Below are 15,294 nucleotides of genomic sequence, written 5' to 3'. Positions count from 1 at the left end.
CTTAGTGAGATGCTTAATCAAAATAAACTTTATAAATGGCTGTGAATGTGTCTGAGTAGTATGACACACCTTTTTTTAATCATGAAGAATAATAAACTAATAATAACATTAAGAGACAAACATATGGTTATTTATTTTCAAAGTGAAATGATACATTTATTTTTTTTTTTTTTGAGAGAGAGAGAGAGAGAGAGAGAGAGAGAGAATTTTTTATTATTTATTTTTCAGTTTTCTGAGGACAAAACATCTTTATTTTATTTTTTTATGTGGTGCTGAGGATCAAACCAGGCACCCCGCGGATGCCAGGTGAGCATGTTATGGCTTGAGCCACATCCCCAGCAACTAAATGATACCTTTATAACAAAACAGGAAAATACTTAAATGCAAATCATATTTATAATATGATATCATTAAAGGGTACAAACTGAAGTAACGAATTGGGAAAAAACTAATTGCCTCACATGTGACAAAATGTATGCCTCACCTAAGAAAAATGTGTAACAGAAGCTAGGGCAAGAGGATTCCAAGCCTTAGCAACACATCAAAGCCCATAAGCAAATTAGAGACCCTGTCTTAAACTTTAAAAATAAAATAAAAATATTAGGGTATGTAGCACAGTAGTTAAGAATCTCTGATTTTAAAACTGGGCACCAAAATAGTAAATAAAAATGGAAAGAATATCAAACACAGAGACTCCAAAATAGAGAAAGTAAGAGCTATGATTGGTGGCATATTTTTATACTCCCAGCAGCTCAGGATACACAGGAAAGAGAATTGTGAGTCTAAACCCAGTCTCAGAAGTTTTGTAAGGGCCTAAGCAATCAAGTGATACCATGTATCAAAAGAAAATATTTTTAAAAATCTAGGATGTTGTTCAGGGGTTAAGTGCCTCTGAATTCAATGCTCAATGCCAATGAAATGAAGGGATGAGACTTCAATAGCCACCTTTGAAAATAAACATATCGTTCAATAAACATAAAATAGCTCAATAGCTTTAAAAATTTGAAAATGTTAATTGAAATCATATCTGTGGCACAAAAATAAAATAGTATAAGTAAAAATATGGAGCAAGTAAATTGTCAGGAACTAAAGAGAGAGTAAAAATTATAATTTCTTTTAAGAAATGGCTATTGAAAATACATGTCTATTCCACAGCAGAAGCATATGCTCATTAAAATTACAGCATATCTGAACCATGATAACATATAAGGATAGGGCCGTATTGGTAAAAAAAGCTAAAATCAGGACATGGAGAAAAGGCAGTGTACATTGAGAAAGATATAACAAGAATAGGGTTAGAAAGGCAAAGGGAATACAGTGAGAAAATGATTTTCAAAACCCATTTTTATCAAAATACATCCAGTGTGACAAATATATGAGTCATCACATAATTTTATGTAGATGTCACATATATGTGTTATTTTACTTTCATGCATGTATAAAAATATGTAGAGTTTGTGAAAATAAAAATATATAAAAGAACATAAATGACTTTATCATACACATCATTGTGTACATGATAAAACCCATCATTACCAAGATGTAAAATTTCCCCTAAATCTACAATATCACTTCATTAAAATATTAGCATATTTTACTTTTAAAGAGAGAAGTGAGCAGAGAAAAAATTCTAAAATTCATCCAGAATGTTATATGTTATATATGAAACCAGCAACCCGAAAATTCTGAATTTAAAGAAGAACTTATTTTACAATAATAAAAAACAAAATCCATAGACGAATGTATATGTATGTAAAACTTTATATATACTTAATAGGAATTTAAAGGTCAACATAAATCGAAACACCTCAAGAACAACATCACATGTGAATGGTTAACATGGTCAACCTGAAGAAAGATCAACGTGGGGGCAGAACTCACTGGTGAAGTTTGTGTACAATCTGCAAAACACAGGAATACAAAATAGCCCAATGATAAAAGGCAAACATTAAGTGAGGGCACTGTTGGGAATACAAATAAGTAGCAGCTCCTGACTCACTTTCCATTAATGAATACATTAAAAGGATATATTATATTTCAAGTTCCTCTTAGGCAAAGTGAAAAAAATGAGTTGAAAAATTTATAAAAACTGTATAACTTGGAAAATGTCTACCCTTTGATGATCTTAAAAAGCTAGTGTAGGCTTGGATCTCAGTCCAGCCTTAGGCAATGTGCTATGTAATTGGAACAGAATTACCAACAGCTAGTGAAACCCAAAAAAGAGGAAGATTGGGACTATATATTTAACACCCTACCTCTAAACTGTTTTCTGTGCTTTAGATCTTAATTTTGCTGGAGCTGAAGAAGGATCTGCACATTAATACCACTAAGAAGCCAGAAAAAAATAATAGTTATCTATGTTCTTCCAAGGGCTTCCATGGGCTTAAGACCCTGGGATTGGGAAAGAGAAGTTAAATCACAAATAACTTGGTTTATGCATTTAAGGGTGTTCAGCACACAAAGAACTCCAGTCTTCAGCTTGCCCCTCTAAAAATTTCATGACAGCAAATTTTTCCCAGCAGAAAAATTTTTCTTTATTGAGTGATTTAATATCTCAACATCTTCCATTCAATTGAAGAAACTCATTACCTCACATATAAGAAAACACTCTAGAGAAAGAAAAGTAGGAGGCTTAGGCAGAGAAACCCAAATAAAAAGCCATTCCATATGCTCAAGTTCTGGGAATGAAGCTTACTGATTATAGGCAAATCTCCCCTAGATAACAAAATATTTGGTTACTATTGATTTGCAAGCATCTAAATGGGTTTATAAAATCCCACGCAGTAGTTCAGATAAGGGGTTATAAAGCACATATATTTGTTAATTCCCAGAGAAGGTTTCCACACACTCTCTCTGTGAATACTTGACAAACTGGGCTCCACAATCTTCCCTGACATATTTGATAAGCAAGTCAAATAGTGGACAATTGTATACTGAACACAGGTGTTAGAGTAGCTTTTGTCACCAGTCACAGTTGCGCATACCTGTAATTCTGGCAGCTTGGAAAGTTGAGAAAGAAGGGCCTTGAGTTCAATGCCCAGACTCAGAAAAAGTGAGGCTTTAAGCAACTCAGTTAGATGCTGTCTCTAAATAAAATACAAAATAGGGCTGGGGATGTGAGTCTTAGTTAAATCCCAAGTGCCTACCCCCCAAAAAAGAGAATAGTTTTGTCAATAATCTAATACCAAACAAAGAGTCAAGAAACTATGGATATGAAAAAAAGAAAACCCTTGCACTCTGTTGGTGAAAATGTAAGTATAAAAAAGTCACTTGTGAAAATAATGTAAACTCCTTGAACTATTTAAAACAGAAATAACATATAACATGGTTAAATTAATTCTGGATATAAATTCAAGGAGTTAAAATGAGTAAGTAAAAGAAATGACTGCATGCCCATTATCATGTAGCAGTATTGCCAATAGTCAAAGAAAAAAAATAATTAAGTGAAGGGTGTCTCAAGAGATTTATTTCAGGTGCAGGGCATCCAACTACTCTCCAGATAATCTCCACACAATATTTCAGAGTGCTTCTCCCTTTCCAGTGTACAGATACCGTCTCAATACCCTGCACATTAACTATTGCCTGGCTTTCAGGGTGACTTGCATTTTCCCAATAGATTTTATTATGATCTAGGAGGAAGGAGAACCTCAGTCTCCTGAGCACTGTGAAGAAAGCCTAGAAATGAATCTGAAAGAATGACAAGCTCCAGATATTAAAAGTTGATCAGATAGTGTAAGTCATAGCTTTTGTACTTATCATATGTTGGATTAAACAATTATCATCCAAGAGCACCTGATTGGAAACTGCTTCTTTCCTAGTCTGAATCCACTGAGCCTACTATCTAATAACAGTAGATGGCATCAACTCCAGGAATGAATGAGGCCAGAATGAATCAAGAAAGGCATGTTCTTGTGTGCATTTACTTTATTATTTAAAGGTGATTATAATTGAGTACAGACAGCAGCTTTTTTAAAAGGCAAGTTTATTTAAAAGTTATGGAGTCTATTATGGCAATAGGATATTTACATTAATCCTTTTATATAGCATAATATCAATGTATGAATTAAATGCATACATATTGTTAATTACTGAAAACTATACAATGGGCAATATTTCATTTATTAAAGTCTCTTTATCTAATTTCTAGAAAGACAGTTAGAGCTCTCAACTGGGAAGCACTCCCCTAATCTGCAACTACAAATAATATGTTAGGCACAGGTGTAGATTTAACTTTTTTAGTATATAAAATAAAAAAAAGACATAGTTGAAATTTATTTTAATCACAAAACTGAATTTATTTACAGTATTCTTATTATGAGAAAAATATAAAATTACTAATAAAGAATATATATGGATTTAGAACTCGATCCTGACAACTCTCAATATTAATGCTCTAGCACAACTTAATTCATAATGATCACATTCCATTTTGAGAATATGGCTTCCCTGTCTTTGGGGAATCAAAGTGCCTGGACCACTGAATTCCATACAGGAGATATGAGAATACACTTTCTAATAAATACTTTTCCACAAAATCAAAGAGCAGTAGTGGCACTGCCCTCAGAAAGAGAATGAAGAACAAAAGACAAGGTATAAAAGATAATGATTTTTTTTTTCTATGTGATGCTGGACACAGAATCATTCCCATTTCAGATGTCAGAGAGCATAACAGAGAGTTCCAAGAGTTGGTTGTCTCATTTTGGTATATCTTTTCTCAGCCTTGACTCTAAAACTTAAATATATTAAACACAAACATCTTATTTTTTAACTTAGCCTTTGACCTAATTCCTACCTAGGCTGTGGTACTGTTTCTTCAGTTTGTATGAGGTATTGTGACAGTTTTTGCATCAATCTGATGTATACATGTCTGCATAAGCAAATAGCACCTCAATAATGGTCAAGACTTAACTTAGGGAAAAAAGAAAGGAGTACCAATAAGGCAACTGCTTTTTTCCACAGAATTTTCTCCAAGTATGTGACAGAATCTTGGTTTCCAATTATAAATATTGAATGATTCACTCTAAAGCTTATTAGATTATAATTGGGCTGCCTTATTATTTTAAGCTGGGCTTATCTGGGTTTTTCTGGTAGAAAAAGTTAGCTGACGGCTGGTAAACTTCAGAGGGTTAGCTATCATCCACACAAGCAGCACAATGATTCTCTGCTTTGATAATTCCTCCACTAATGTAGGCTTGTTATTTTGGACACAACAGGATTTGAAAAGTAAAATCAAAAGAAATCAAGATCTTCTGAGTGTAGGTACTATACTATTCACTTTCATCTTTACTGGTTCCTATGAGCCACAATAAATTAAAATAAAAGCAAATAACAGTGGTGGGTGCCTGAACATAATACAAGTGTCTCAGGAGACTCTGTCAGGAGAATACATAAAAAAATTCTTTAAACTGAACCTCAGCAATGTTGAGAGACTAAGAAACTCAGTGAGACCCTCTCTATAACAAACTACAAAATAGGGCTGTGGATGTGGCTCAGTAGCCAAGTGCCACTGACATCAATTCCTGGTACTCCACGCCCACTCCAATAAAAAAAAAAGAAAGAGAAAAAAAGGAAAAAAATAAATATTAGATAGACTTAGGAATAGATTCTGCATTTTAAGAGGTGAAGATGAAAATCACAATATGTACTTTATAAAGGCAGAAAATAAGAAAGAATTGCTGATATCAAGCACTCTATATCATTCAACCCTACTTTATACATGAAGCTTATATAATGGTTTGAAGGAAAGAATGTGTTTGTATATCCACAGCTATTAAGCAGAAAAAGTAGAATTCAGAATCAACTATGCATACTCCAAATCCCAAAGATTTCCACTAAACCACATACTACATGCAAATTTGCTTACTCTCTGAGGTTTTGGACAGAGACATACCAAAAAAAGCAGGATCTGTATCCATATTGTGTACATCACCAGTGGGGATAAGATACTCAAGAGTGTTCTTCTCAGCCTTCTAAAAAGAACTTGGAATAATTTTGAGTAATGGCTGATGTCTCAATTTAAAAAAAAATCAGTAATCAACAAAATATTCTTAATTTCTTACCATGTGAGAAATATGAAAATGCTACAATTCATTCTATAGGCATGGCATTAAAATATTCTATGGAAATTTTAGAAAAAGATTACATCATCTGTGTCCCAAAAGTGCTAAAAATGAAAATTTAAAAACCCATGAAAGAGTGTAGAAGAACACAGCACTTTTAAACAAGATACCACAGAATACACTAGAATTCCATGATAAGATTATTATCTGTGCCTTTCTATATAAGAACATAAAGCTACATGGAACTTGTGCCAACACAAAATGATTTCAAATAGACATAATTGGAAAATGAATTCCATGTTTATGATATATATGCATTAATAGAGCACTATTTTAAATTTAATTGCAAGAATTATTTTAACTATCATAAGAGAAATCCATATATGAGTTAGAGTAAAAAATAAATAGAAATAAATAGAAAACAAATAATAATTTAAATAAAAATCAATTCTAAAATAAACCTGAGAGAGTAAACCCCCCTCTGTCACAAGAGTAATCCCTGGTATACAGATAAAAATTCAGTTCTAGCTATTAACTAAAGAGGCCATATTTATCCTAAAATTTTCTGATTATTAACACTTCTGTTAATAAGTGAGAATGATTTTCAATAATGCAAGTAAACAATATTTCATCTTTATAAAATACAAAAACTAACAAAACATGGTGGCACATATCTAAAATCCCAGTGTCTCAAAAGGTAGTGTATATATTTGTATATATACAAATAAGATTGAACAACACAACAATGGAAGAAAACTAGAAGTCTATAAGTAAACTCCATACCTCTGGTCAATTTAATTTTGAAAATTGTGTCAGAAAAATTAAATGGAGAATAAGTAGTCTCTTCTTTAATGTAGATTGATATAAATGCATGTTTATGTTTTAAGTACTGTTATTGGATTTTACGTGAGATTATATACAATGTTTAACATAAAATGTGTTTTACACTAGAATATAAGAACTAAAACTATAAAATATTAACAAGAAAACAATTACATATTTATAGATCAAATTCAGCTGTGGAGTCTTCCTTATGCTTCCAAAGTAAAAATAAGAAATATGAAATTGGACTTGAAAAAACTGCTGTACAAAAAATAACCTCACCATGAAAGTGAAGACATAATTATCAAGTTTTTCTTTTTGTTTTCAAAAACCTATCTTTTCCAAGTTTTTAGCCTTGGCTGGAGGGCATTCCATTCCTCCTTATTGAGAGGCTGATTGAGCCAAGAGCCCAAATAATCAACTTTTTAGACTCTCATACTCCAGTGCCAAAATGCACCCTTCATAATTACCCAACAATATGGGACTAAACCATTGAAAAAAATGTTATACATCCCAGAGACCCCAAATTTTTAAAGCTATTAAGTCAATGATGATTACTAAAATCTAGATTACTTCATAGTACATAGTATACTGTAAAGATTACATAGAACTGCTACCACAGTTCTAATATATCTTTGTTATACATTTGAATGAACAACTATTTGTTTATTTTTGACATTATTCTTTTCTTCCTTTTACCCATCCAAAGCAACTGTTTTATATTATGTAAAAAAATTATAAATATTTGCAAAAATACCCTAAAATAAAACAATACAATAAAGAAAAAAAAATGAAAATATGCAGAATATTGAAAATTCCATGCCTCTCTGATACAAAAGTAAAATTACATTGATGGTTTCTTGGTAAAATAAAGAATTACTAGATGAAAAATCATTTATTTCAGAAATATACCAAAAGTAACTAAAAATGTATTGAGACTGTCATTCATATAGGAATATTAATTACTGAACTATACATAAGAACCAATATATAAAATCAATTCAAGGTAAATAGATAAATGGAAACATGTAAATCCTCACAGTAGACTGTTACTAAGGAATATTATATTTGTGTTGCTACAAATTGAACTCTGGGCCTCAAACAGGTTAGGAAAGCACTCTAACTCTGGGTTATGATCCCAGCCATATTGAGCAAGTAGGATTCATGAGAGCACTAAATGTTACAATTAATGTGTACAAGGAAACCTTTAGCTAATTGAAAGTAAGCAGAGAAACTGTAATGTGTTTTACAATTAATATTATATTTAATTTTGCACAAGTGAATTCATGAATCCAAAACAAATATAAGTCATTGCCTAGAGCTCTGTGAAAAATAAAAAAAGGAAAGACTGCTAGTTGACACTAATTTCTTTTAATCTAAAATACTTTCTGAAACTAAATGTTGGGGATGGTAAACATGTGAATATACTAAATGATAAAGAATTACACCCTGAAAATATTTATAAAGTTAATTTTAAGTTCACATGTGCTTTCTAGAAATGAAAAGATGAATAATAAATAATTTATGGAATTCATAAAGCAGCCAAAATTAAAGCCTGTAAAATAGGAAAATAAAAATGTAACTTATTACTGTTAAAAAAAACCCAGTGAGTTTTCATTATGAGATCCACTTACATTTATGTGAATATACTGTGACTTTTTTAATTTTTATTTTTACTTTATACTTTGTAATAAGCATATAAGAAAACTAGGTCTATACATCAACCACTATTGTAAAGTAGTCAAGTTTCAATATTCTTATATGAATTAATATTCATTTTTTGTGAGTGTGTGTGTGCATGCACCAATGGAAATCAAACCTAAGATCTTGCACAAGCATGGCAGGTCTTTGACTGTTTTGCCACAACCCATTTAAAATGTATATTTTTAATCTTGGTTCTCTCTCTCTCTCTCTCTCTCTCTCTCTCTCTCTCTCTCTTTCTCTCTCTCCCTTTCTTTCTGTCTCTCTTTGTCTCTCTCTTAGACCCTCACTCTCTATCTTTCTATTATTTTTTCTCTTTTGTATTTTTGGTCACAGAGGGCACTCTGGGGTCATTTACCACTGCACTACATCCCTAGTCCTTTTGATTTTTTTGGCAGAGAGTTTTTCTAAGTGTATTAGGCTTGCCTCTAATTTATAGTCCTGGGATTACAGGCATGTCTTGCAATATCTGTCTTTTTATCTCATTTTGAAAAGGAATCTAATGCAAATTTTCAACTGTAATATATATATATTTCTTATTGTAAACGTGAACATTTATTCTGTTCTAATTAACATTCTGCTAATACTCTATTGATTGTTGTTGCTTTATTATGAGTGAATAAAAATTTCACATGATTAACTAGTATCTTCTAATACTTCACATATATGCTTTCTTGTATTGCCTATTTATTTTATGTAGAATATAAACTTGCTCTCCCTGATGATTAGTGTGCTCAGTCGCACACAATCCTCAGTTCTCTGGGCTCCTGAGCCTCCTCACTCCTGCTTTTTCTCTAGTCGGCAATCTCTCTTACCTATGCTTTTGCATATGTCATGGGTCTTACTCTAACATAGCAGGGAAAAAGTCTGCATTAAAAAGCCAAAAATCGTCTATAACTCATAGCCATGTTTTCAGACAGAAGAAACTATGCATAGGGACAGTCAGATTTATGAAAAAAAAGTCACAAGGCATTTACTAAAAGACCAAATGAAACGTGAGAAAAAAGATCCTGAGCATTAAGTTTCCTGACATGTTATTTACACATAAGTTACATGAGTAATTCACAAAGACGCAAATTACACAATTTATCATACATTGGTAAAACTGGCAATTTTGGATTCTGAGGTCAGAGGATTACAAATACAAAGCAAACTAAGCAAGGTCATTCTATTTCCAATAATGCTCTCTTAAAATCTAATAAATTTAGGGGGCAGTGGAACACTACTGTAATCACAGAAATGTTGAAGGTTGAGTCAGGAGGATTGCAAGTAGGAGTCCAACTTCAACAACTTAGTGAGGTCCTATGCAACATAGAGAGACATTGTCTTAAAATTGAAAATTCTCAGGCTGTGACTCACTGGTAAAGTGTCAATGGGGTCAATCACCAGAGCCCTTAAAATGACTAACATCTGAAATTTACTAAAAATGAATTAATTATCTAATAGTTATTTAAGTTACAAAATTAGCACTTAGGTGAAACAAATATGGCCTACAAGTTTTTTAGCCTCTACTTTAATTTCTATTTGAAGGAGATAACTAAAAGTTGCAAATCAAAGGAAAAAGATATACATTGTAAATAACTGATGAACTGTAATCTCCTGAGACCAAAACATATACATTACTTCTAGTTCATTATCCAGTTTTATAAAGCCTAATTATAATAGTATGGATTTAATAACCAATTTTATTAACAAATATTAATTTAGTAATAAAATAAAAAAACAAATGTGAAGTATGTATCTTGCTGTGGATGGACTTTTAATTTTTATTTATTCATGTATATGTGATCCTTAGAATTGAACCCAGTACCTCAAACTTGCTCAGCTAGCACCAGGCATGAAGGTGTACATCTATAATTTTTATTTTTTTATGTATATGTTATGCTTAGAATTTAACCCAGTACCTCACACTTGCTCCACAAGCACCAGGCATGATGGTGTACATTTATAATTTTAGTAAGTTGTGATGGTGAGGCCAACCAAATAAGTACAAGATTCATTGTTATGATGGTGAACTTCTGTAATACCATAGCTCAGAAGAAAAAAGCAGGTAATTCTCAAGGTTAAAGGCAACCTCAGAAATTTAACCAAGAAAAAAAAAGTTTTTCAAGTAACTCAGTGGTTAAGTTCCTCTGGGTTTAATTCCTGATACTAATGAAAGTACAAGACTAATTGGGAAACATAGGCAGAGATGATTTTGCTCAATTATAAAGCACTGCTAGATTTTATCCCCAGTACAAAGAAGAACAAAAATAAGAAGAATAAAATAAAGAGCCTCATATTTACTAAAGTCAATACCACAGTAAAATTAAAAATTAATTAATTAATTAATCAGGGCCTTTTGAGTACTGATTTCCATTTGTGAATAACTAATTTGGCACTAAGTACATGCTAGACTAGAAGATACACATCCTGAGACTTTTGGTTGCACTCTGAAAAAAAGTGCAAATTAGTAGAATTAAACAAGGATTTTTCTACCAAGCCAACTGTATGTGTGTGTGGGTGATGAGAAAAAATATTAAACACTTCAGTCTGAAGACACTGTCTATTTTTTACATGTTTTTTTTAGAAACCTCAAAACATGTGTCAAACAATATAAAGAAGAATACTAAGAATGCTTACCACATAGTGAGAGGGGTTTTTCTGTTTGTTTTTGTTTTTGTTTTTATTTTTTAGGTTAGGCTTTTTGAGGAACTAGGGACATATATTCTAAATATGCAGTTTTATATGTTGCTTTCAATATCCATTAAGAAAGTAGAAAATGTGTATTTCTATTGCCTTTTATACTTTTGTTTATACCTTTACTTGTCTATTATCTTGAGGTACTTTTCTGGACCAGCAATGATAAATAGTTGGAATTTTTTTTCTGTTCACTAGTTCTGCTGGGCTAAACTTTCATGAATATCTTCATGCTGTCATGCTAAAGGTCTCTAAAATATCATATTTTAATGAATGTACACTGAGTAAATTATGAACTGTTTCTAATGGACACATTGTGGTAAAATATTAATTACTAAAACAGCTCACAATTACCTATGAAGTAGTCACACTACTATTTTATTTAAAGGCTTATGAGATGTTATGATAACCTGAATTAATAGAATTAAATATTTATATTTTGAAGGAAACTAAATTTTGTCATTGGCCTACTAATCATAAAACGACAAATTTGAGTACAAACAGTAAAAAGTGTGTCTGAAATTAGCTATATTGGGGGGTCATATAAGATTCAAGAAATATGAGCTTATTCAGTTTTAGATACTACATAGCTACAAAAATAATAAATGTTGTAAAACACTGTCAATAACATGACATTAACAAGATATATTTTTAATTTAATAAGTACAACAGAAAAAATTATAGAGACACATTAGCCCCCCAAAAATTGCTACCACAATAATAGTTGCAAAATGAATCAAAATATATTTCTGTAAGTGCAACATATTTGTATTTGCAATTTTAAAAGGACATCAAATTACAACATGCAAGATCTAGATGGGTAAGTTGGCTTAAGCCTAGAATCTTAGTAGCTCTGGAGACTGAGGATGGAGTATTTCAACTTCAAAGCTATCCTCAGCAACAAGGTACTAAGCAAACCTGTGAGGTCCTGCCACTGAATGAAATACAAAAAAGGTCTGGGTGTGAGGCTTAGTACTCCAGTAGCTCTGAGTTTAGTCCCTAGTTATTCCCACCACCAATCAGAAACATTGATGGGAAACTTTGAAGAAACCAATATCAATGAGTTAGAAAAGTAGAGAATGGAACCAAAAAATTGATAAAACTACATTCACTTAATGAAACAAATGATAGGAAACTAGCCAACAAATTGACCAAGTTTAAATTGAGTAGGTTAAAAACCTGAAAAGAAAACAGCCAATCTCCAAAATATAAAACTAGAATTGTCAGAAAAAAAAAAGAAAAAAAAATATATATATATATATATAAAACAGTAGAAAACCTCCTTTTGTGAAAAGCAGATTTTTTAGTTCCAAATAATAAAATGAATCCTTATTAGGTTCATAAGAAAATAATAGTTAAGGCAGAAGTTATCAAAAGTAACTAAAAGCAAAAAGAACATGTGAGTATCTAACATGAAGAGAATGGTTTAGCAAAGACCACCAATAAGTTACATCACAAAGGAACAGGTCTCTCTCTCTCTCTCTCTCTCTCTCTCTCTCTCTCTCTCTCTTTGAGTGTTTATGTGCTAGGGATTGAACTCAGGGCCTTATGCATGCAAGGAAAGCACTCTACCAACTGAGCTATATCCTCAGCCCTGGAAACTAGTACTGAAAAAATGAATCACAAATAAACTTACATACTATTCAGAAATTTGACATTGCTTTATCAACCTGATTCCTACACTCAGAAAAGGCAGGGAAGTTTCAATCATGTTTTAAAGCAACTTTGTTCAATGTTCTTTTAATTCCTACTTAATTCTGATCACATTATCATGATGGAAATTTGAATACATAGATTTAATTTTCAGTAATTTCTGATTTTTAATATAGCTAAAAAATTAAGTCACTTATAGGAATGAAATAACCAGAAATTATTTCTTACAATTATGTATTATTTAAATACAAGACTTTCATAGTGTGAATGACTGTGAGTATATAAATTTTTATCAAGTTGATGAAATAGCCATACTGCCTATAAAAGTCTAAGAGAAAATTATTTCTTGCATTTTATCAAATCTTATAGCTTCTAGTGTTCTTTAGCTTGTGACCACAAATACTTCTCTTCTGAGTTGGTGAGATACAAAAGATAGATAAGCCTTCTCACAGGGAAGATGATAGTAAAACAGCAGGGAACTACCCTCAATTCCCACAGGGTCTGAGAACCATATTATATGATATGGAAGACCCTCCTATAGACTGACTATTCCAAACATTTTTTGCAAAGATGTAAAAAAGTCAGTTTGTTGAACAAAATGAATGAAGTGGGTTTGTGCCACTGCAGATGAGAATAAGTTTTTAAAAAGCAACAAAAGTGAGTTCAGGACTGGGCATTCCAAGACTTAGCTGACAAAATACCCACCTAAGCTTATTTGAGAGAATCAAATTCAGATGAACAGCAGAGGAAAGAGGCATACCCAAAGGGATATAACAGTATCTATTTTTATTAAATTTTTATTATTATTCCCCACAATTATAGAGTTCTGAATCACCTCAATTACTATTTTCTTGATTTTTTAAGTTCCATCATTACCCTGTACATACAACTCATGCTATTATCATTACCTTGTACATACAACTCATGTACACTGAATTTACCCTTGCATTTATGAGCTTATCATTTATCTTTTTCTCTGTATATATATATATATATATATATATATATATATATATATATATATATATATATTTTTTATCTAACAATTCCAGGGTTCTGCCATTAAAATTTCTTTGATACCACCTCCATGAAATGCATTTTTGTCACTTCAGTTTAGTACATCTAAATGTTCTATTCCATGTTGTTGGAAAAGATGGGGCTATTGCAAGGTCTTTCTTAGTTTTCTAATTATCCACTAGAATTAAAGATCAACCTTGGTGCCTCCAGAGGATTTAATTCTCATTCACCTTTTTTATACACATAGTGTTTTATTTTTTATGGAAGCAGCAATAACTGTATTTAAAAGGTGAATAAAAGATTCTGATATGGACATGGTGCTTTAGAGGTCCCCAAATCCCTATGGTGGTGTTCAGACACCATCTTACCACTGAAGCATCTTGATTGCATTACACCTTGGACACTCGTATTATGCTTCCACTGAAAGTGATTCATTAATTATGAATATTGTTCTTTTTCTGCTCTCAATACTCTTGGAAATGTTGGGATTCATGATAGGTTTAGAATCATAATTTTCAACACACTTATCATAGACCCATTTGATAACAAGAGACCACACATATCTGAGAAGAAAAGAGAAGAGAAAGAAGACCATTTATCAATCCTAAAGAGGTAACAGAATAAACTCTGGGAATAAAATAATAGTCATCTAATACATTTGTTTAAAAAAATATTTTAGATGGTCATATATTACTGCATTAGAAAAGAGTGATGTAAATGCAATTTCAATTATTAGAGTTGTGACTGATTATTTTAAAGAGAGTATCAAAAGCTGTGTGCAGTTGTGCATTCCTGTAATTCTAGAGTCTTCTGAGGTTGTGGGTGAAAGATCGCTAGTTCAAAGCCAGCCATCCTCAGCAAGTTAGTGAGGCTCTAAGAAACCCCACAAAACCCTTTTTCTATATAAAACATTTTATAAAGGGCTGAGGATGTTTCTTAGCAGGAAAGCATTCCAGGGTTCAATCTGTAATATAAGACAGAGAGAGAGAGAGAGAGAGAGAGAGAGAGAGAGAGAGAGAGAGAGAGAGAGAGAGGTGAGGGGGTAATCAGTGAAACTTTCAGGGTCAAGGATATGAACAATTAAAAAACAATAGTGGGTTTGTTGATGAAAACTCATCTATATTTATTAAATGCTGCATTGAGAAATTAGTATGTTCTCAAACATATACAAGTGAGAGAGGAGTCCTACTGTAAGGTGTAAATAGGAAAAAAGAAAAGATTTCACACAGCTTTAAACTGACCCAGATGCTCACTTTACTTTGTGATTGGAATTATGTTCAGGAGATAGATCCTTCAGCTGTTTAAAAGAATGTGTTTTTTTATCAAGTATTTATAAAACAAGATTAAGATATAATATAAATCT

This window comes from Callospermophilus lateralis (assembly GCF_048772815.1).
Source record: "Callospermophilus lateralis isolate mCalLat2 chromosome 11 unlocalized genomic scaffold, mCalLat2.hap1 SUPER_11_unloc_3, whole genome shotgun sequence".
In the NCBI taxonomy this organism is placed as follows: Eukaryota; Metazoa; Chordata; class Mammalia; order Rodentia; family Sciuridae; genus Callospermophilus; species Callospermophilus lateralis.
This window is presented reverse-complemented; position numbering follows the sequence as displayed.